Raw genomic sequence first — 23,205 nt, forward strand, 5'->3', positions numbered from 1 at the left:
GGAGCCGCTGTACAAAGAGAGAGAGTTTACCTGTGAGAGAGTGGAGCAGGTGTATAAAGAGCGGGAGTTTACCTGTGAGAGAGTGGAGCAGGTGTATAAAGAGCGGGAGTTTACCTGTGAGGGAGTGGATCTGCTGTATAACGAGCGGGAGTTTACCTGTGAGGGAGTGGAGCTGCTGTATAAAGAGCGGGAGTTTACCTGTGAGGGAGTGGAGCCGCTGTATAAAGAGTTGGGGTTTACCTCTGAGGGAGTGGAGCAGGTGAATAAAGAGCAGAGTTTACCTGTGAAGGAGCAGAGCGAGTGTATAAAGAGCTGAGTTTACCTGTGAAGGAGTGGAGCAGCTGAATAAAGAACGGGAGTTTACCTGTGAGGGAGTGGAGCTGCTGTGTAAAGAGTGGAGTTTACCTGTGAGGGAGTGGAGTTGCTGTATAAAGAGCATGAGTTTACCTGTGAGGGAGTGGAGCTGCTGTACAAAGAGCGAGAGTTTACCTGTGAGGGAGTGGAGTGGCTGTATAAAGAGCGGAGTTTACCTGTGAGGGTGTGGAGCAGCTTTATAATGAGCGGAGTATTCCTGTGAGGGAGTGGAGCAGCTTTATAAAGAGCGGGAGTTTACCTGTGATGGAGTGGAGCTGCTGTATAAATAGCGGGAGTTTACCTGTGAGGGAGTGGAGCAGCTGTATAAAGAGTGGGAGTTTACCTGTGAGGGAGTGGAGCGGCTGTCTACAGAGCAGGAGTTTACCTGTGAGGGAGTGGAGGGGCTGTATAAAGTGCGGAGTTTACTTGTGAGGGTGTGGAGCAGCTTTATAATGAGCGGAGTATTACTGTGAGGGAGTGGAGCAGCTTTATAAAGAGCGGGAGTTTACCTGTGAGTGAGTGGTGCTGCTGTATAAAGAGCGGCAGGTTACCTGTGAGGGAGTGGAGCCGCTGTATAAAGAGCAGGGGTTTACCTGTGAGGGAGAGGAGCAGGTGAATAAAGAGCAGAGTTTACCTGTGAAGGAGCAGAGCGGGTGTATAAAGAGCTGAGTTTACCTGTGAAGGAGTGGAGCAGCTGCATAAAGAACGGGAGTTTACCTGTGAGGGAGTGGAGCTGCTGTATAAAGCGTGGAGTTTACCTGTGAGGGAGTGGAGCTGCTGTCTAAAGAGCGGGAGTTTACCTGTGAGGGAGTGGAGTGGCTGTATAAAGAGCGGCGTTTACCTGTGAGCGTGTGGAGCAGCTTTATAATGAGCGGAGTATTCCTGTGAGGGTTTGGAGCAGCTTTATAAAGAGCGGGAGTTTACCTGTAAGGGAGTCGAGCCGTTGTATAAAGAGCGGGAGTTTACCTGTGAGGGAGCAGAATGGCTGTATAGAGACTGGAGTTTACATTTGAGGGAGTGGAGCAGCTGTATAAAGAGCGGGAGTTTACTTGTGAGGGAGCAGAGTGGCTGTATAAAGGGTGGGAGTTTCTTGTGAGGGAGTGGAGCAGCTGTATAAAGAGCAGGGGTTTTCCTGTGAGGGAGTGGAGCAGAGCGGCTGTATAAATAGTGGAGTTTACCTGTGAGGGAGCAGAGCGGCAGTATAAAGAGCCTGAGTTTCCCTGTGAGGGAGCAGATTGGCTGTATAAAGGGTGGGAGTTTCTTGTGAGGGAGTGGAGCAGCTGTATAAAGAGCAGGGGTTTTCCTGTGAGGGAGTGGAGCAGAGCGGCTGTATAAATAGTGGAGTTTACCTGTGAGGGAGCAGAGCGGCAGTATAAAGAGCCTGAGTTTACCTGTGAGGGAGCAGAGCGGCTGTATAAAGAGTGGAGTTTACCTCTGATGAAGCGGAGCAGCTGTATAAAGAGCGGGAGTTTACCAGTGTGGAAGCAGAGCGGCTGTATAAATAGCGGAGTTTACCTGTGAGTGAGCAGAGCAGCTGTATAAAGAACGGGAATATACCTCTGAGGGAGTGGAGCCTCTGTACAAAGAGAGGGAGTTTACCTGTGAGGGAGAGGAGCAGGTGTATAAAGAACGGGAGTTTAACTGTGAGGGAGTGGATCTGCTGTATAAAGAGCGGGAGTTTACCTGTGAGGGAGTGGAGCTGCTGTATAAAGAGCGGAGTTTACCTGTGAGGGTGTGGAGAAGCTTTATAATGAGCGGAGTATTCCTGTGAGGGAGTGGAGCAGCTTTATAAAGAGCGGGAGTTTACCTGTGAGGGAGTGGAGCAGGTGAATAAAGAGCAGAGTTTACCTGTGAAGGAGCAGAGCGGGTGTATAAAGAGCTGAGTTTACCTGTGAAGGAGTGGAGCAGCTGCATAAAGAACGGGAGTTTACCTGTGAGGGAGTGGAGCTGCTGTATAAAGAGTGGAGTTTACCTGTGAGGGAGTGGAGCTGCTGTATAAAGAGCGGGAGTTTACCTGTGAGGGATTGGAGTGGCTGTATAAAGAGCGGAGTTTACCTGTGAGGGTCTGGAGCATCTTTATAATGAGCGGAATATTCCTGTGAGGGAGTGGAACAGCTTTATAAAGAGCGGGAGTTTACTTGTGAGGGAGTGGAGCTGCTGTACAAAGAGCGGGAGTTTACCTGTGAGGGAGTGGAGCAGCTGTATAAAGAGTTGGAGTTTACCTGTGAGGGAGTGGAGCGGCTGTCTAAAGAGCGGGAGTTTACCTGTGAGGGAGTGGAGCTGCTGTATAAAGAGCGGGAGTTTACCTGTGAGGGAGTGGAGTGGCTGTATAAAAAGCGGAGTTTACCTGTGAGGGTGTGGAGCAGCTTTATAATGAGCGGAGTATTCCTGTGAGGGAGTGGAGCAGCTTTGTAAAGAGCGGGAGTTTACCTGTGAGGGAGTGGAGCCGCTGTATAAAGAGCAGGAGTCTACCTGTGAGGGAGTGGAGCTGCTGTATAAAGAGCAGGGGTTTACCTGTGAGGGAGTGGAGCAGGTGAATAAAGAGCAGAGTTTACCTGTGAAAGAGCAGAGCGGGTGTATAAAGAGCTGAGTTTAGCTGTGAAGGAGTGGAGCAGCTGCATAAAGAACGGGAGTTTACCTGTGAGGGAGTGGAGCCGCTGTATAAAGAGCAGGGGTTTACCTGTGAGGGAGTGGAGCAGGTGAATAAAGAGCAGAGTTTACCTGTGAAGGAGAAGAGCGGGTGTATAAAGAGTGGAGTTTACCTGTGAGGGAGTGGAGCTGCTGTATAAAGAGCGGGAGTTTACCTGTGAGGGAGTGGAGTGTCTGTATAAAGAGCGGAGTTTACCTGTGAGGGTGTGGAGCAGCTTTATAATGAGCGGAGTATTCCTGTGAGGGAGTGGAGCAGCTTTATAAAGAGCGGGTGTTTACCTGTGAGGGAGTGGAGCTGCTGTATAAATAGCGGGAGTTTACCTCTGAGGGTGTGGAGTAGCTTTATAATGAGCGGAGTATTCCCGTGAGGGAGTGGAGCAGCTTTATAAAGAGCGGGAGTTTTCCTGTGAGGGAGTGTAGCTGCTGTCTAAAGAGCGGGAGTTTACCTGTGAGGAGTGGAGCTGCTGTATAAAGAGTGGAGTTTACCTGTGAGGAAGTGGAACCGCTGTATAAAGTGCAGGGGTTTACCTGTGAGGGAGTGGAGCAGGTGAATAAAGAGCAGAGTTTACCTGTGAATGAGAAGAGCGGGTGTATAAAGAGTGGAGTTTACCTGTGAGGGAGTGGAGCTGCTGTATAAAGAACGGGAGTTTACCTGTGAGGGAGTGGAGTGGCTGTATAAAGAGCGGAGTTTACCTGTGAGTGTGTGGAGCAGCTTTATAATGAGCGGAGTATTCCTGTGAGGGTGTGGAGCAGCTTTATAAAGAGCAGGAGTTTACCTGTGAGGGAGTGGAGCTGCTGTATAAATAGCGGGAGTTTACCTGTGAGGGAGTGGAGCAGCTGTATAAAGAGTGGGTGTTTACCTGTGAGGGAGTGGAGCGGCCGTCTACAAAGCGGGAGTTTACCCGTGAGGGAGTAGAGTGGCTGTATAAAGAGCGGAGTTTACCTGTGAGGGTGTGGAGCAGCTTTATAATGAGCGGAGTATTCCAGTGAGGGAGTGGAGCAGCTTTATAAAGAGCAGGAGTTTACCTGTGAGGGAGTGGAGCTGCTGTATAAAGAGCGGCAATTTACCTGTGAGGTAGTGGAGCCGCTGTATAAAGAGCAGGGGTTTACCTGTGAGGGAGTGGAGCAGGTGAATAAAGAGCAGAGTTTACCTGTGAAGGAGCAGAGCGGGTGTATTAAGAGCTGAGTTTACCTGTGAAGGCGTGGAGCAGCTGCATAAAGAACGGGAGTTTACCTGTGAGGGCTTGGAGCTGCTGTATAAAGAGTGGAGTTTACCTGTGAGGGAGTTGAGCTGCTGTATAAAGAGCGGGAGTTTACCTGTGAGGGAGTGGAGCCGCTGTATAAAGAGCGGGAGTTTACCTGTGAAGGAGTCGAGCCGTTGTATAAAGAGCAGGAGTTTACCTGTGAGGGAGGAGAGCGGGTGTATAAAGAGTGGAGTTTACCTGTGATGAAGCGGAGCAGCTGTATAAAGAGCGGGAGTTTACCTGTGTGGAAGCAGAGTGGCTGTATAAATAGCGGAGTTTACCTGTGAGTGAGCAGAGCAGCTGTATAAAGAAGGGGAATATACCTCTGAGGGAGTGGAGCCGCTGTATTAAGAGAGGGAGTTTACCTGTAAGAGAGTGGAGCAAGTGTATAAAGAGCGGGAGTTTACCTGTGAGGGAGCGTAGCAGCTGTATAAAGAGCAGGAGTTTATCTGTGAGGGAGTGGATTGGTCATATAAAGAGTGGGAGTTTACCTGTGAGGGAGCAGAACGGCTGTATAGAGAGTGGAGTTTACATTTGAGGGAGTGGAGCAGCTGTATAAAGAGCGAGAATTTACATGTGAGGGAGCAGAGTGGCTGTATAAAGGGTGGGAGTTTCTTTTGAGGGAGTGGAGCAGCTTTATAAAGAGCAGGGGTTTACCTGTGAGGGAGTGGAGCAGAGCGGCTGTATAAATAGTGGAGTTTACCTGTGTGGGAGCAGAGCGGCAGTATAAAGCGCCTGAGTTTAGCTGTGAGGGAGCAGAGCGGGTGTATAAAGAGCTGAGTTTACCTGTGAGGGAGTGGAGCAGCTTTATAATGAGCGGAGTATTCCTGTGAGGGAGTGGAGCAGCTTTATAAAGAGCTGGAGCTTACCTGTGAGGGAGTGGAGTGGCTGTATAAAGAGCGGAGTTTACCTGTGAGGGTGTGGAGCAGCTTTATAATGAGCGGAGTATTCCTGTGAGGGAGCAGAGCGGCTGTATAAAGAGCTGAGTTTACCTGTGAGGGAGTGGAAAGCTGTACATAGTGTGGGAGTTTACCTGTGAGGGAGTGGAGCGGCTACCTAAAGAGCGGGAGTTTACCTGTGAGGGAGTGGAGTGGCTGTATAAAGAGCAGGAGTTTACCTGTGAGGGAGTGGAGCAGCTGCATAAAGAGCAGAGTTCACCTGTGAGGGAGTGGAGCCGCTGTATAAAGAGTGGAGTTTACCTGTGAGGGAGTGGAGCTGCTGTATAAAGAACGGTAGTTTACCTGTGAGGGAGTGGAGCCGCTGTATAAAGAGCGGGAGTTTACTTGTAAGGGAGTCGAGCCGTTGTATAAAGAGCAGGAGTTTACCTGTGAGGGAGCAGAACGGCTGTATAGAGAGTGGAGTTTACATTTGAGGGCGTGGAGCAGCTGTGTAAAGAGCGGGAGTTTACATGTGTGGGAGCAGAGTGGCTGTATAAAGGGTGGGAGTTTCTTGTGAGGGAGTGGAGCAGCTGTATAAAGAGCAGGGGTTTACCTGTGAGGGAGTGGAGCAGAGCGGCTGTATAAATAGTGGAGTTTACCTGTGAGGGAGCAGAGCGGCAGTATAAAGAGTGGGAGTTTACCTGTGAGGGAGCAGAGTGGCTGTATAAAGAGTGGAGTTTACCTGTGATGAAGCGGAGCAGCTGTATAAAGAGCGGGAGCTTACCTGTGTGGAAGCAGAGCGGCTGTATAAATAGCGGAGTTTACCTGTGAGTGAGCAGAGCAGCTGTATAAAGAACGGGAATATACCTCTGAGGGAGTGGAGCCTCTGTACAAAGAGAGGGAGTTTACCTGTGAGGGAGTGGAGCAGGTGTATAAAGAACGGGAGTTTATCTGTGAGGGAGAGGAGCAGGCGTATAAAGAACGGGAGTTTACCTGTGAGGGAGTGGATCTGCTGTATAAAGAGCGGGAGTTTACCTGTGAGGGAGTGGAGCTGCTGTATAAAGGGTGGGAGTTTCTTGTGAGGGAGTGGAGCAGCTGTATAAAGAGTTTACCTGTGGGTGAGCAGAGCAGCTGTATAAAGAGCCTGAGTTTACCTGTGAGGGAGTGGAGTGGCTGTATAAAGAGCGGCGTTTACCTGTGAGCGTGTGGAGCAGCTTTATAATGAGCGGAGTATTCCTGTGAGGGAGTGGAGCAGCTTTATAAAGAGCAGGAGTTTACCTGTGAGGGAGTGGAGTGGCTGTATAAAGAGCGGAGTTTACCTGTGAGGGTGTGGAGCAGCTTTATAATGAGCGGAGTATTCCTGTGAGGGAGTGGAGCAGCTTTATAAAGAGCGGGAGTTTACCTGTGAGGGAGTAGAGCTGCTGTATAAAGAGCGGGAGTTTACCTGTGAGGGAGTGGAGCAGCTGTATAAAGAGTGGGAGTTTACCTGTGAGGGAGTGGAGCGGCTGTCTAAAGAGCGGGAGTTTACCTGTGAGGGAGTGGAGCCGCTGTATAAAGAGCGGGTGTTTACCTGTGAGGGAGTGGAGTGGCTGTATAAAGAGCGGCGTTTACCTGTGAGGGTGTGGAGCAGCTTTATAAAGAGGGGGAGTTTACCTGTGAGGGAGTGGTGCTGCTGTATAAAGAGCGGGAGTTTACCTGTGAGGGATTGTCGCAGCTGTATAAGAGTGGAGTTTACCTGTGAGGGAGTGGAGCTGCTGTATAAAGAGTGGAGCTTACCTGTGATGGAGTGGAGCCGCTGTATAAAGAGCAGTTGTTTACCTGTGAGGGAGTGGAGCAGGTGAATAAAGAGCAGAGTTTACCTGTGAAAGCGCAGAGCGGGTGTATAAAGAGCTGAGTTTACCTGTGAAGGAGTGGAGCAGCTGCATAAAGAATGGGAGTTTACCTGTGAGGGAGTGGAGCTGCTGTATAAAGAGCGGGCGTTTACCTGTGAGGGAGTGGAGCAGCTGTATAAAGAGCGTGAGTTTACCTGTGAGGGAGTGGAGCGGCTGTATGAAGAACGGGAATATAACTCTGAGGGAGTGGAGCCGCTGTATAAAGAGTGGCATTTTACCTCTGAGTTAGTGGAGCAGCTGTATAAAGAGTGGCAGTTTACCTGTGAGGGAGTGGAGCGGCTGTCAAAAGAGCGGGAGTTTACCTGTGAGGGAGTGGAGTGGCTGTATAAAGTGCGGAGATTACCTGTGCAGGTGTGGAGCAGCTTTATAATGAGCGGAGTATTCCTGTGAGGGAGTGGAGCAGCTTTGTAAAGAGCGGGAGTTTAGCTGTGAGTAAGTGGAGTGGTCATATAAAGAGTGGGAGTTTACCTGTGAGGGAGCAGAGTGGCTGTATAAAGGGTGGGAGTTTCTTGTGAGGGAGTGGAGCAGCTGTATAAAGAGCAGGGGTTTACCTGTGAGGGCGTGGAGCAGAGCGGCTGTATAAATAGTGGAGTTTACCTGTGAGGGAGCAGAGCGGCAGTATAAAGGGCCTGAGTTAACCTGTGAGGGAGTGGAGCCTCTGTCTACAGTTCGGGGTTTACCTGTGAGGGAGTGGAGCAGCTTTATAAAGAGCGGGAGTTTACCTGTAAGTGAGTGGTGCTGCTGTATAAAGAGCGGCAGTTTACCTGTGAGGGAGTGGAGCCGCTGTATAAAGAGCAGGGGTTTACCTGTGAGGGAGAGGAGCAGGTGAATAAAGAGCAGAGTTTACCTGTGAAGGAGCAGAGCGGGTGTATAAAGAGCTGAGTTTACCTGTGAAGGAGTGGAGCAGCTGCATAAAGAACATGAGTTTACCTGTGAGGGAGTGGAGCTGCTGTATAAAGCATGGAGTTTACCTGTGAGGGAGTGGAGCTGCTGTATAAAGAGCGGGAGTTTACCTGTGAGGGAGTGGAGTGGCTGTATAAAGAGCGGAGTTTACCTGTGAGCGTGTGGAGCAGCTTTATAATGAGCGGAGTATTCCTGTGAGGGAGTGGAGCAGCTTTATAAAGAGCGGGAGTTTACCTGTATGGGAGTCGAGCCGTTGTATAAAGAGCAGGAGTTTACCTGTGAGGGAGCAGAATGGCTGTATAGAGACTGGAGTTTACATTTGAGGGAGTGGAGCAGCTGTATAAAGAGCGGGAGTTTACTTGTGAGGGAGCAGAGTGGCTGTATAAAGGGTGGGAGTTTCTTGTGAGGGAGTGGAGCAGCTGTATAAAGAGCAGGGGTATACCTGTGAGGGAGTGGAGCAGAGCGGCTGAATAAATAGTGGAGTTTACCTGTGAGGGAGCAGAGCGGCAGTATAAAGAGCCTGAGTTTACCTGTGAGGGAGTGGAGCAGCTGTATAAAGAGCGGGAGTTTACCTGTGAGGGAGTGGAGCTGCTGTATAAAGAGTGGAGTTTACCTGTGAGGGAGCAGAGCGGCTGTATAAAGAGCGGGAGTTTACCTGTGTGGAAGCAGAGCGGCTGTATAAATAGCGGAGTTTACCTGTGAGTGAGCAGAGCAGCTGTATAAAGAGCGGAGTTTACCTGTGAGAGAGCAGAGCAGCTGTATAAAGAGCGGAGTTTACCTGTGAGTGAGCAGAGCAGCTGTATAAAGAACGGGAATATACCTCTGAGGGAGTGGAGCCTCTGTATAAAGAGAGTGAGTTTACCTGTGAGGGAGAGGAGCAGGTGTATAAAGAGCGGGAGTTTAACTGTGAGGGAGTGGATCTGCTGTATAAAGAGTGGGAGTTTACCTGTGAGGGAGTGGAGCTGCTGTATAAAGAGCGGAGTTTACCTGTGAGGGAGTGGAGCCGCTGTATAAAGAGCAGGGGTTTACCTGTGAGGGAGTGGAGCAGGTGAATAAAGAGCAGAGTTTACCTGTGAAGGAGCAGAGCGGGTGTATAAAGAGCTGAGTTTACCTGTGAAGGATTGGAGCAGCTGCATAAAGAACGGGAGGTTACCTGTGAGGGAGTGGAGCTGCTGTGTAAAGAGTGGAGTGTACCTGTGAGGGAGTGGAGCTGCTGTATAAAGAGCGGGAGTTTACCTGTGAGGGATTGGAGTGGCTGTATAAAGAGCGGAGTTTACCTGTGAGGGTGTGGAGCATCTTTATAATGAGCGGAATATTCCTGTGAGGGAGTGGAGCAGCTTTATAAAGAGCTGAGTTTACCTGTGAGGGAGTGGAGCAGCTGTATAAAGAGTGGGAGTTTACCTGTGAGGGAGTTTACCTGTGAGGGAGAGGAGATGCTGTATAAAGAGCGGGTGTTTACCTGTGAGGGAGTCGAGCCGCTGTATAAAGAGCAGGAGTTTACCTGTGAGGGAGGAGAGCGGGTGTATAAAGAGTGGAGTTTACCTGTGATGAAGCGGAGCAGCTGTATAAAGAGCGGGAGTTTACCTGTGAGGGAGTGGAGCAGCTGTATAAAGAGTGGGAGTTTACCTGTGAGGGAGTGGAGCGGCTGTCTAAAGAGCGGGAGTTTACCTGTGAGGGAGTAGAGTGGCTGTATAAAGAGCGGAGATTACCTGTGAGGGTGTGGAGCAGCTTTATAATGAGCGGAGTATTCCTGTGAGGGAGTGGAGCAGCATTGTAAAGAGCGGGATTTACCTGTGAGGGAGTGGAGCTGCTGTATAAAGAGCGGGAGTTTACCTGTGAGGGAGTTGTGCTGCTGTATAAAGAGTGTAGTATCCCTGTGATGGAGTGGAGCCGCTGTATAAAGAGCAGGGGTTTACCTGTGAGGGAGTGGAGCAGGTGAATAAAGAGCAGAGTTTACCTATGAAAGAGCAGAGCTGGTGTATAAAGAGCTGAGTTTACCTGTGAAGGAGTGGAGCAGCTGCATAAAGAACGGGAGTTTACGTGTGAGGGAGTCGTGCTGCTGTATAAAGAGTGGGAGTTTACCTGTGAGGGAGGAGAGCGGGTGTATAAAGAGTGGAGTTTACCTGTGATGAAGCGGAGCAGCTGTATAAAGAGTGGGAGTTTACCTGTGAGGGAGTGGATTGGCTGTCTAAAGAGCGGGAGTTTACCTGTGAGGGAGTGGAGTCGCTGTATAAAGAGCGGAGTTTACCTGTGAGGGTGTTGAGCATCTTTATAATGAGCGGAGTATTCCTGTGAGGGAGTGGAGCAGCTTTATAATGAGTGGAGTATTCCTGTGAGGGAGTGGAGCAGCTTTATAAAGAACGGGAGTTTACCTGTGAGGGAGTGGAGTGTCTGTATAAAGAGCGGCGTTTACCTGTGAGGGTGTGGTGCAGCTTTATAATGAGTGGAGTATTCCTGTGAGGGAGCAGAGCGGCTGTATAAAGAGCTGAGTTTACCTGTGAGGGAGTGGAGCAGCTGTATAAAGAGTGGGAGTTTACCTGTGAGGGAGTGGAGCGGCTGTATAAAGAGCGGGAGTTTACTTGTGAGGGAGCAGAGTGGCTGTATAAAGGGTGGGAGTTTCTTGTGAGGGAGTGGAGCAGCTGTATAAAGAGCAGGGGTTTACCTGTGAGGGAGTGGAGCAGAGCGGCTGTATAAATAGTGGAGTTTACTTGTGAGGGAGCAGAGCGGCAGTATAAAGAGCCTGAGTTTACCTGTGAGGGAGCAGATTGGCTGTATAAATGGTGGGAGTTTCTTGTGAGGGGGTGGAGCAGCTGTATAAAGAGCAGGGGTTTACCTGTGAGGGAGTGGAGCAGAGCGGCTGTATAAATAGTGGAGTTTACCTCTGATGAAGCGGAGCAGCTGTATAAAGAGCGGGAGTTTACCTGTGTGGAAGCAGAGCAGCTGTATAAATAGCGGAGTTTACCTGTGAGGGAGCAGAGTGGCTGTATAAAGAGTGGAGTTTACCTCTGATGAAGCGGAGCAGCTGTATAAAGTGCGGGAGTTTACCTGTGTGGAAGCAGAGCGGCTGTATAAATAGCGGAGTTTACCTGTGAGTGAGCAGAGCAGCTGTATAAAGAACGGGAATATACCTCTGAGGGAGTGGAGTCTCTGTACAAAGAGAGGGAGTTTACCTGTGAGGGAGTGGAGCTGCTGTATAAAGAGTGGGAGTTTACCTGTGAGGGAGTGGATCTGCTGTATAAAGAGCGGGAGATTACCTGTGAGGGAGTGGAGTGGCTGTATAAAGAGCGGAGTTTACCTGTGAGGGTGTTGAGCATCTTTATAATGAGCGGAGTATTCCTGTGAGAGAGTGGAGCAGCTTTATAAAGAGCGGGAGCTTACCTGTGAGGGAGTGGAGTGGCTGTATAAAGAGCGGAGTTTACCTGTGAGGGTGTTGAGCAGCTTTATAATGAGTGGAGTATTCCTGTGAGGGAGTGGAGCAGCTTTATAAAGAGCGGGAGCTTACCTGTGAGGGAGTGGAGTGGCTGTATAAAGAGCGGAGTTTACCTGTGAGGGTGTTGAGCAGCTTTATAATGAGTGGAGTATTCCTGTGAGGGAGCAGAGCGGCTGTATAAGGAGCTGAGTTTATCTGTGAGGGAGTGGAGCAGCTGTATAAAGAGTGGGAGTTTACCTGTGAGGGAGTGGAGCGGCTGTCTAAAGAGCGGGAGTTTACCTGTGAGGGAGTGGAGTGGCTGTATAAAGAGCGGGAGTTTACCTTTGAGGGATTGGAGTGGCTGTATAAGAGCGGAGTTTACTGTGAGGGTGTGGAGTATCTTTATAATGAGCGGAATATTCCTGTGAGGGAGTGGAGCAGCTTTATAAAGAGTGGGAGTTTACTTGTGACGGAGTGGAGCTGCTGTCTAAAGAGCGGGAGTTTACCTGTGAGGGAGTGGAGTGGCTGTATAAAGAGCGGAGTTTACCTGTGAGGTTGTGGAGCAGCTTTATAATGAGCGGAGTATTCATGTGAGGGAGTGGAGCAGCTTTGTAAAGAGCGGGAGTTTACCTGTGAGGGAGTGGAGCTGCTGTATAAAGAGCGGGAGTTTACCTGTGAGGGAGTGGAGCTGCTGTATAAAGAATGGAGTTTACCTGTGATGGAGTGGAGCCGCTGTATAAAGAGCAGGGGTTTACCTGTGAGGGAGTGGAGCAGGTGAATTAAGAGCAGAGTTTACCTGTGAATGAGAAGAGCGGGTGTATAAAGAGTGGAGTTTACCTGTGAGGGAGTGGAGCTGCTGTATAAAGAACGGGAGTTTACCTGTGAGGGAGTGGAGTGGCTGTATAAAGAGCGGAGTTTACCTGTGAGTGTGTGGAGCAGCTTTATAATGAGCGGAGTATTCCTGTGAGGGAGTGGAGCAGCTTTATAAAGAGCGGGAGTTTACCTGTGAGGGAGTGGAGCTGCTGTATAAATAGCGGGAGTTTACCTGTGAGGGAGTGGAGCAGCTGTATAAAGAGTGGGTGTTTACCTGTGAGGGAGTGGAGCGGCCGTCTACAAAGCGGGAGTTTACCCGTGAGGGAGTAGAGTGGCTGTATAAAGAGCGGAGTTTACCTGTGAGGGTGTGGAGCAGCTTTATAATGAGCGGAGTATTCCAGTGAGGGAGTGGAGCAGCTTTATAAAGAGCGGGCGTTTACCTGTGAGGGAGCAGAGCGGGTGTATAAAGAGCTGAGTTTACCTGTGAAGGAGTGGAGCAGCTGCATAAAGAACGGGAGTTTACCTGTGAGGGAGTTGAGCTGCTGTATCAAGAGTGGAGTTTACCTGTGAGGGAGTGGAGCTGCAGTATAAAGAGCGGGTGTTTACCTGTGAGGGAGTCGAGCCGCTGTATAAAGAGCAGGAGTTTACCTGTGAGGGAGGAGAGCGGGTGTATAAAGAGTGGAGTTTACCTGTGATGAAGCGGAGCAGCTGTATAAAGAGCGGGAGTTTACCTGTGAGGGAGTGGAGCAGCTGTATAAAGAGTGGGAGTTTACCTGTGAGGGAGTGGAGCGGCTGTCTAAAGAGCGGGAGTTTGCCTGTGAGGGAGTAGAGTGGCTGTATAAAGAGCGGAGATTACCTGTGAGGGTGTGGAGCAGCTTTATAATGAGCGGAGTATTCCTGTGAGGGAGTGGAGCAGCATTGTAAAGAGCGGGATTTACCTGTGAGGGAGTGGAGCTGCTGTATAAAGAGCGGGAGTTTACCTGTGAGGGAGTTGTGCTGCTGTATAAAGAGTGTAGTATCCCTGTGATGGAGTGGAGCCGCTGTATAAAGAGCAGGGGTTTACCTGTGAGGGAGTGGAGCAGGTGAATAAAGAGCAGAGTTTACCTATGAAAGAGCAGAGCTGGTGTATAAAGAGCTGAGTTTACCTGTGAAGGAGTGGAGCAGCTGCATAAAGAACGGGAGTTTACGTGTGAGGGAGTCGTGCTGCTGTATAAAGAGCGGGAGTTTACCTGTGAGGGAGGAGAGCGGGTGTATAAAGAGTGGAGTTTACCTGTGATGAAGCGGAGCAGCTGTATAAAGAGTGGGAGTTTACCTGTGAGGGAGTGGATTGGCTGTCTAAAGAGCGGGAGTTTACCTGTGAGGGAGTGGAGTGGCTGTATAAAGAGCGGAGTTTACCTGTGAGGGTGTTGAGCATCTTTATAATGAGCGGAGTATTCCTGTGAGGGAGTGGAGCAGCTTTATAATGAGTGGAGTATTCCTGTGAGGGAGTGGAGCAGCTTTATAAAGAACGGGAGTTTACCTGTGAGGGAGTGGAGTGTCTGTATAAAGAGCGGAGTTTACCTGTGAGGGTGTGGTGCAGCTTTATAATGAGTGGAGTATTCCTGTGAGGGAGCAGAGCGGCTGTATAAAGAGCTGAGTTTACCTGTGAGGGAGTGGAGCAGCTGTATAAAGAGTGGGAGTTTACCTGTGAGGGAGTGGAGCGGCTGTATAAAGAGCGGGAGTTTACTTGTGAGGGAGCAGAGTGGCTGTATAAAGGGTGGGAGTTTCTTGTGAGGGAGTGGAGCAGCTGTATAAAGAGCAGGGGTTTACCTGTGAGGGAGTGGAGCAGAGCGGCTGTATAAATAGTGGAGTTTACTTGTGAGGGAGCAGAGCGGCAGTATAAAGAGCCTGAGTTTACCTGTGAGGGAGCAGATTGGCTGTATAAATGGTGGGAGTTTCTTGTGAGGGGGTGGAGCAGCTGTATAAAGAGCAGGGGTTTACCTGTGAGGGAGTGGAGCAGAGCGGCTGTATAAATAGTGGAGTTTACCTCTGATGAAGCGGAGCAGCTGTATAAAGAGCGGGAGTTTACCTGTGTGGAAGCAGAGCAGCTGTATAAATAGCGGAGTTTACCTGTGAGGGAGCAGAGTGGCTGTATAAAGAGTGGAGTTTACCTCTGATGAAGCGGAGCAGCTGTATAAATAGCGGAGTTTACCTGTGAGTGAGCAGAGCAGCTGTATAAAGAACGGGAATATACCTCTGAGGGAGTGGAGCCTCTGTACAAAGAGAGGGAGTTTACCTGTGAGGGAGAGGAGCAGGTGTATAAAGAGCGGAGTTTACCTGTGAGGGAGTGGATCTGCTGTATAAAGAGCGGGAGATTACCTGTGAGGGAGTGGAGTGGCTGTATAAAGAGCGGAGTTTACCTGTGAGGGTGATGAGCATCTTTATAATGAGCGGAGTATTCCTGTGAGAGAGTGGAGCAGCTTTATAAAGAGCGGGAGCTTACCTGTGAGGGAGTGGAGTGGCTGTATAAAGAGCGGAGTTTACCTGTGAGGGTGTTGAGCAGCTTTATAATGAGCGGAGTATTCCTGTGAGGGAGTGGAGCAGCTTTATAAAGAGCGGGAGCTTACCTGTGAGGGAGTGGAGTGGCTGTATAAAGAGCGGAGTTTACCTGTGAGGGTGTTGAGCAGCTTTATAATGAGTGGAGTATTCCTGTGAGGGAGCAGAGCGGCTGTATAAGGAGCTGAGTTTATCTGTGAGGGAGTGGAGCAGCTGTATAAAGAGTGGGAGTTTACCTGTGAGGGAGTGGAGCGGCTGTCTAAAGAGCGGGAGTTTACCTGTGAGGGAGTGGAGTGGCTGTATAAAGAGCGGGAGTTTACCTTTGAGGGATTGGAGTGGCTGTATAAGAGCGGAGTTTACTGTGAGGGTGTGGAGTATCTTTATAATGAGCGGAATATTCCTGTGAGGGAGTGGAACAGCTTTATAAAGAGTGGGAGTTTACTTGTGAGGGAGTGGAGCTGCTGTCTAAAGAGCGGGAGTTTACCTGTGAGGGAGTGGAGTGGCTGTATAAAGAGCGGAGTTTACCTGTGAGGTTGTGGAGCAGCTTTATAATGAGCGGAGTATTCCTGTGAGGGAGTGGAGCAGCTTTGTAAAGAGCGGGAGTTTACCTGTGAGGGAGTGGAGCTGCTGTATAAAGAGCGGGAGTTTACCTGTGAGGGAGTGGAGCTGCTGTATAAAGAATGGAGTTTACCTGTGATGGAGTGGAGCCGCTGTATAAAGAGCAGGGGTTTACCTGTGAGGGAGTGGAGCAGGTGAATTAAGAGCAGAGTTTACCTGTGAATGAGAAGAGCGCGTGTATAAAGAGTGGAGTTTACCTGTGAGGGAGTGGAGCTGCTGTATAAAGAACGGGAGTTTACCTGTGAGGGAGTGGAGTGGCTGTATAAAGAGCGGAGTTTACCTGTGAGTGTGTGGAGCAGCTTTATAATGAGCGGAGTATTCCTGTGAGGGAGTGGAGCAGCTTTATAAAGAGCGGGAGTTTACCTGTGAGGGAGTGGAGCTGCTGTATAAAAAGCGGGAGTTTACCTGTGAGGGAGTGGAGCAGCTGTATAAAGAGTGGGTGTTTACCTGTGAGGGAGTGGAGCGGCCGTCTACAAAGCGGGAGTTTACCCGTGAGGGAGTAGAGTGGCTGTATAAAGAGCGGAGTTTACCTGTGAGGGTGTGGAGCAGCTTTATAATGAGCGGAGTATTCCAGTGAGGGAGTGGAGCAGCTTTATAAAGAGCGGGAGTTTACCTGTGAGGCAGTGGAGCTGCTGTATAAAGAGCGGCAATTTACCTGTGAGGTAGTGGAGCCGCTGTATAAAGAGCAGGGGTTTACCTGTGAGGGAGTGGAGCATTTGAATAAAGAGCAGAGTTTACCTGTGAAGGAGCAGAGCGGGTGTATTAAGAGCTGAGTTTACCTGTGAATGCGTGGAGCAGCTGCATAAAGAACGGGAGTTTACCTGTGAGGGCTTGGAGCTGCTGTATAAAGAGTGGAGTTTACCTGTGAGGGATTTGAGCTGCTGTATAAAGAGCGGGAGTTTACCTGTGAGGGAGTGGAGCCGCTGTATAAAGAGCGGGAGTTTACCTGTGAAGGAGTCGAGCCGTTGTATAAAGAGCAGGAGTTTACCTGTGAGGGAGGAGAGCGGGTGTATAAAGAGTGTAGTTTACCTGTGATGAAGCGGAGCAGCTGTATAAAGAGCGGGAGTTTACCTGTGTGGAAGCAGAGTGGCTGTATAAATAGCGGAGTTTACCTGTGAGTGAGCAGAGCAGCTGTATAAAGAAGGGGAATATACCTCTGAGGGAGTGGAGCCGCTGTATTAAGAGAGGGAGTTTACCTGTAAGAGAGTGGAGCAAGTGTATAAAGAGCGGGAGTTTACCTGTGAGGGAGCGTAGCAGCTGTATAAAGAGCAGGAGTTTATCTGTGAGGGAGTGGATTGGTCATATAAAGAGTGGGAGTTTACCTGTGAGGGAGTAGAACGGCTGTATAGAGAGTGGAGTTTACATTTGAGGGAGTGGAGCAGCTGTATAAAGAGCGGGAATTTACATGTGAGGGAGCAGAGTGGCTGTATAAAGGGTGGGAGTTTCTTTTGAGGGAGTGGAGCAGCTTTATAAAGAGCAGGGGTTTACCTGTGAGGGAGTGGAGCAGAGCGGCTGTATAAATAGTGGAGTTTACCTGTGTGGGAGCAGAGCGGCAGTATAAAGCGCCTGAGTTTAGCTGTGAGGGAGCAGAGCGGGTGTATAAAGAGCTGAGTTTACCTGTGAGGGAGTGGAGTGGCTGTATAAAGAGCGGAGATTACCTGTGAGGGTGTGGAGCAGCTTTATAATGAGCGGAGTATTCCTGTGAGGGAGTGGAGCAGCTTTATAAAGAGCTGGAGCTTACCTGTGAGGGAGTGGAGTGGCTGTATAAAGAGCGGAGTTTACCTGTGAGGGTGTGGAGCAGCTTTATAATGAGCGGAGTATTCCTGTGAGGGAGCAGAGCGGCTGTATAAAGAGCTGAGTTTACCTCTGAGGGAGTGGAAAGCTGTACATAGTGTGGGAGTTTACCTGTGAGGGAGTGGAGCGGCTACCTAAAGAGCGGGAGTTTACCTGTGAGGGAGTGGAGTGGCTGTATAAAGAGCGGAGTTTACCTGTGAGGGTCTGGAGCAGCTGCATAAAGAGCAGGAGTTTACCTGTGAGGGAGTGGAGCAGCTGCATAAAGAGCAGAGTTCACCTGTGAGGGAGTGGAGCCGCTGTATAAAGAGTGGAGTTTACCTGTGAGGGAGTGGAGCTGCTGTATAAAGAACGGTAGTTTACCTGTGAGGGAGTGGAGCCGCTGTATAAAGAGCGGGAGTTTACTTGTAAGGGAGTCGAGCCGTTGTATAAAGAGCAGGAGTTTACCTGTGAGGGAGCAGAACGGCTGTATAGAGAGTGGAGTTTACATTTGAGGGCGTGGAGCAGCTGTGTAAAGAGCGGGAGTTTACATGTGAGGGAGCAGAGTGGCTGTATAAAGGCTGGGAGTTTCTTGTGAGGGAGTGGAGCAGCTGTATAAAGAGCAGGGGTTTACCTGTGAGGGAGTGGAGCAGAGCGGCTGTATAAATAGTGGAGTTTACCTGTGAGGGAGCAGAGCGGCAGTATAAAGAGTGGGAGTTTACCTGTGAGGGAGCAGAGTGGCTGTATAAAGAGTGGAGTTTACCTGTGATGAAGCGGAACAGCTGTATAAAGAGCGGGAGTTTACCTGTGTGGAAGCAGAGCGGCTGTATAAATAGCGGAGTTTACCTGTGAGTGAGCAGAGCAGCTGTATAAAGAACGGGAATATACCTCTGAGGGAGTGGAGCCTCTGTACAAAGAGAGGGAGTTTACCTGTGAGGGAGTGGAGCAGGTGTATAAAGAGCGGGAGTTTACCTGTGAGGGAGAGGAGCAGGCGTATAAAGAACGGGAGTTTACCTGTGAGGGAGTGGAGTGGCTGTATAAAGAGCGGCGTTTACCTGTGAGCGTGTGGAGCAGCTTTATAATGAGCGGAGTATTCCTGTGAGGGAGTGGAGCAGCTTTATAAAGAGCGGGAGTTTACCTGTGAGGGAGTGGAGTGGCTGTATAAAGAGCGGAGTTTACCTGTGAGGGAGTGGAGCAGCTGTATAAAGAGCGGCGTTTACCTGTGAGGGTGTGGAGCAGCTTTATAAAGAGGGGGAGTTTACCTGTGAGGGAGTGGTGCTGCTGTATAAAGAGCGGGAGTTTACCTGTGAGGGATTGTCGCAGCTGTATAAGAGTGGAGTTTACCTGTGAGGGAGTGGAGCTGCTGTATAAAGAGTGGAGCTTACCTGTGAGGGAGTGGAGCCGCTGTATAAAGAGCAGTTGTTTACCTGTGAGGGAGTGGAGCAGGTGAATAAAGAGCAGAGTTTACCTGTGAAAGCGCAGAGCGGGTGTATAAAGAGCTGAGTTTACCTGTGAAGGAGTGGAGCAGCTGCATAAAGAACGGGAGTTTACCTGTGAGGGAGTGGAGCTGCTGTATAAAGAGCGGGAGTTTACCTGTGAGGGAGTGGAGCAGCTGTATAAAGAGCGTGAGTTTACCTGTGAGGGAGTGGAGCGGCTGTATGAAGAACGGGAATATAACTCTGAGGGAGTGGAGCGGCTGTCAAAAGAGCGGGAGTTTACCTGTGAGGGAGTGGAGTGGCTGTATAAAGTGCGGAGATTACCTGTGCAGGTGTGGAGCAGCTTTATAATGAGCGGAGTATTCCTGTGAGGGAGTGGAGCAGCTTTGTAAAGAGCGGGAGTTTAGCTGTGAGTAAGTGGAGTGGTCATATAAAGAGTGGGAGTTTACCTGTGAGGGAGCAGAGTGGCTGTATAAAGGGTGGGAGTTTCTTGTGAGGGAGTGGAGCAGCTGTATAAAGAGCAGGGGTTTACCTGTGAGGGCGTGGAGCAGAGCGGCTGTATAAATAGTGGAGTTTACCTGTGAGGGAGCAGAGCGGCAGTATAAAGAGCCTGAGTTAACCTGTGAGGGAGTGGAGCCTCTGTCTACAGTTCGGGGTTTACCTGTGAGGGAGTGGAGCAGCTTTATAAAGAGCGGGAGTTTACCTGTGAGTGAGTGGTGCTGCTGTATAAAGAGCGGCAGTTTACCTGTGAGGGAGTGGAGCCGCTGTATAAAGAGCAGGGGTTTACCTGTGAGGGAGAGGAGCAGGTGAATAAAGAGCAGAGTTTACCTGTGAAGGAGCAGAGCGGGTGTATAAAGAGCTGAGTTTACCTGTGAAGGAGTGGAGCAGCTGCATAAAGAACGTGAGTTTACCTGTGAGGGAGTGGAGCTGCTGTATAAAGCGTGGAGTTTACCTGTGAGGGAGTGGAGCTGCTGTATAAAGAGCGGGAGTTTACCTGTGAGGGAGTGGAGTGGCTGTATAAAGAGCGGAGTTTACCTGTGAGCGTGTGGAGCAGCTTTATAATGAGCGGAGTATTCCTGTGAGGGAGTGGAGCAGCTTTATAAAGAGCGGGAGTTTACCTGTATGGGAGTCGAGCCGTTGTATAAAGAGCGGGAGTTTACCTGTGAGGGAGCAGAATGGCTGTATAGAGACTGGAGTTTACATTTGAGGGAGTGGAGCAGCTGTATAAAGAGCGGGAGTTTACTTGTTAGGAGGAGAGTGGCTGTATAAAGGGTGGGAGTTTCTTGTGAGGGAGTGGAGCAGCTGTATAAAGAGCAGGGGTATACCTGTGAGGGAGTGGAGCAGAGCGGCTGAATAAATAGTGGAGTTTACCTGTGAGGGAGCAGAGCGGCAGTATAAAGAGCCTGAGTTTACCTGTGAGGGAGCAGAGCGGCTGTATAAAGAGTGGAGTTTACCTCTGATGAAGCGGAGCGGCTGTATAAAGAGCGGGAGTTTACCTGTGTGGAAGCAGAGCGGCTGTATAAATAGCGGAGTTTACCTGTGAGTGAGCAGAGCAGCTGTATAAAGAGCGGAGTTTACCTGTGAGAGAGCAGAGCAGCTGTATAAAGAACGGGAATATACCTCTGAGGGAGTGGAGCCTCTGTACAAAGAGAGGGAGTTTACCTGTGAGGGAGAGGAGCAGGTGTATAAAGAACGGGAGTTTAACTGTGAGGGAGTGGATCTGCTGTATAAAGAGCGGGAGTTTACCTGTGAGGGAGTGGAGCTGCTGTATAAAGAGCGGAGTTTACCTGTGAGGGAGTGGAGCTGCTGTATAAAGAGCGGAGTTTACCTGTGAGGGAGTGGAGTGGCTGTATAAAGAGCAGGAGGTTACCTGTGAGGGAGTGGAGCCGCTGTATAAAGAGCAGGAGGTTACCTGTGAGGGAGTGGAGCCGCTGTATAAAGAGCAGGGGTTTACCTGTGAGGGAGTGGAGCAGGTGAATAAAGAGCAGAGTTTACCTGTGAAGGAGCAGAGCGGGTGTATAAAGAGCTGAGTTTACCTGTGAAGGAGTGGAGCAGCTGCATAAAGAACGGAGGTTACCTGTGAGGGAGTGGAGCTGCTGTATAAAGAGCGGGAGTTTACCTGTGAGGGATTGGAGTGGCTGTATAAAGAGCGGAGTTTACCTGTGAGGGTGTGGAGCATCTTTATAATGAGCGGAATATTCCTGTGAGGGAGTGGAACAGCTTTATAAAGAGCGGGAGTTTACTTGTGAGGGAGTGGAGCTGCTGTATAAAGAGCGGGAGTTTACCTGTGAGGGAGTGGAGCAGCTGTATAAAGAACGGGAGTTTACCTGTGAGGGAGTGGAGCGGCTGTCTAAAGAGCGGGAGTTTACCTGTGAGGGTGTGGAGTGGCTGTATAAAGAGCGGAGTTTACCTGTGAGGGAGTAGAGTGGCTGTATAAAGAGCGGAGTATTCCTGTGAGGGAGTGGAGCCGCTGTATAAAGAGCGGGAGTTTACCTGTGAGGGAGTGGAGCGGCTGTCTAAAGAGCGGGAGTTTACCTGTGAGGGTGTGGAGTGGCTGTATAAAAAGCGGAGTTTACCTGTGAGGGTGTGGAGCAGCTTTATAATGAGCGGAGTATTCCTGTGAGGGAGTGGAGCAGCTGTCTAAAGAGCGGGAGTTTACCTGTGAGGGAGTAGAGTGGCTGTATAAAGAGCGGAGATTACCTGTGAGGGTGTGGAGCAGCTTTATAATGAGCGGAGTATTCCTGTGAGGGAGTGGAGCAGCATTGTAAAGAGCGGGATTTACCTGTGAGGGAGTGGAGCTGCTGTATAAAGAGCGGGAGTTTACCTGTGAGGGAGTTGTGCTGCTGTATAAAGAGTGTAGTATCCCTGTGATGGAGTGGAGCCGCTGTATAAAGAGCAGGGGTTTACCTGTGAGGGAGTGGAGCAGGTGAATAAAGAGCAGAGTTTACCTATGAAAGAGCAGAGCTGGTTTATAAAGAGCTGAGTTTACCTGTGAAGGAGTGGAGCAGCTGCATAAAGAACGGGAGTTTACGTGTGAGGGAGTCGTGCTGCTGTATAAAGAGCGGGAGTTTACCTATGAGGGAGGAGAGCGGGTGTATAAAGAGTGGAGTTTACCTGTGATGAAGCGGAGCAGCTGTATAAAGAGTGGGAGTTTACCTGTGAGGGAGTGGATTGGCTGTCTAAAGAGCGGGAGTTTACCTGTGAGGGAGTGGAGTGGCTGTATAAAGAGCGGAGTTTACCTGTGAGGGTGTTGAGCATCTTTATAATGAGCGGAATATTCCTGTGAGGGAGTGGAGCAGCTTTATAATGAGTGGAGTATTCCTGTGAGGGAGTGGAGCAGCTTTATAAAGAACGGGAGTTTACCTGTGAGGGAGTGGAGTGTCTGTATAAAGAGCGGAGTTTACCTGTGAGGGTGTGGTGCAGCTTTATAATGAGTGGAGTATTCCTGTGAGGGAGCAGAGCGGTTGTATAAAGAGCTGAGTTTACCTGTGAGGGAGTGGAGCAGCTGTATAAAGAGTGGGAGTTTACCTGTGAGGGAGTGGAGCGGCTGTATAAAGAGCGGGAGTTTACTTGTGAGGGAGCAGAGTGGCTGTATAAAGGGTGGGAGTTTCTTGTGAGGGAGTGGAGCAGCTGTATAAAGAGCAGGGGTTTACCTGTGAGGGAGTGGAGCAGTGCGGCTGTATAAATAGTGGAGTTTACTTGTGAGGGAGCAGAGCGGCAGTATAAAGAGCCTGAGTTTACCTGTGAGGGAGCAGATTGGCTGTATAAATGGTGGGAGTTTCTTGTGAGGGGGTGGAGCAGCTGTATAAAGAGCAGGGGTTTACCTGTGAGGGAGTGGAGCAGAGCGGCTGTATAAATAGTGGAGTTTACCTCTGATGAAGCGGAGCAGCTGTATAAAGAGCGGGAGTTTACCTGTGTGGAAGCAGAGCAGCTGTATAAATAGCGGAGTTTACCTGTGAGGGAGCAGAGTGGCTGTATAAAGAGTGGAGTTTACCTCTGATGAAGCGGAGCAGCTGTATAAAGAACGGGAGTTTACCTGTGTGGAAGCAGAGCGGCTGTATAAATAGCGGAGTTTACCTGTGAGTGAGCAGAGCAGCTGTATAAAGAACGGGAATATACCTCTGAGGGAGTGGAGCCTCTGTACAAAGAGAGGGAGTTTACCTGTGAGGGAGAGGAGCAGGTGTATAAAGAGCGGAGTTTACCTGTGAGGGAGTGGATCTGCTGTATAAAGAGCGGGAGTTTACCTGTGAGGGAGTGGAGCTGCTGTATAAAGAGCGGGAGATTACCTGTGAGGGAGTGGAGTGGCTGTATAAAGAGCGGAGTTTACCTGTGAGGGTGTTGAGCATCTTTATAATGAGTGGAGTATTCCTGTGAGGGAGCAGAGCGGCTGTATAAGGAGCTGAGTTTACCTGTGAGGGAGTGTAGCAGCTGTATAAAGAGTGGGAGTTTACCTGTGAGGGAGTGGAGCGGCTGTCTAAAGAGCGGGAGTTTACCTGTGAGGGAGTGGAGTGGCTGTATAAAGAGCGGGAGTTTACCTTTGAGGGATTGGAGTGGCTGTATAAGAGCGGAGTTTACTGTGAGGGTGTGGAGTATCTTTATAATGAGCGGAATATTCCTGTGAGGGAGTGGAGCAGCTTTATAAAGAGTGGGAGTTTACTTGTGAGGGAGTGGAGCTGCTGTCTCAAGAGCGGGAGTTTACCTGTG

The sequence above is a fragment of the Carcharodon carcharias genome, chromosome 4, assembly GCF_017639515.1.
Source record: "Carcharodon carcharias isolate sCarCar2 chromosome 4, sCarCar2.pri, whole genome shotgun sequence".
Taxonomy (NCBI): domain Eukaryota; kingdom Metazoa; phylum Chordata; class Chondrichthyes; order Lamniformes; family Lamnidae; genus Carcharodon; species Carcharodon carcharias.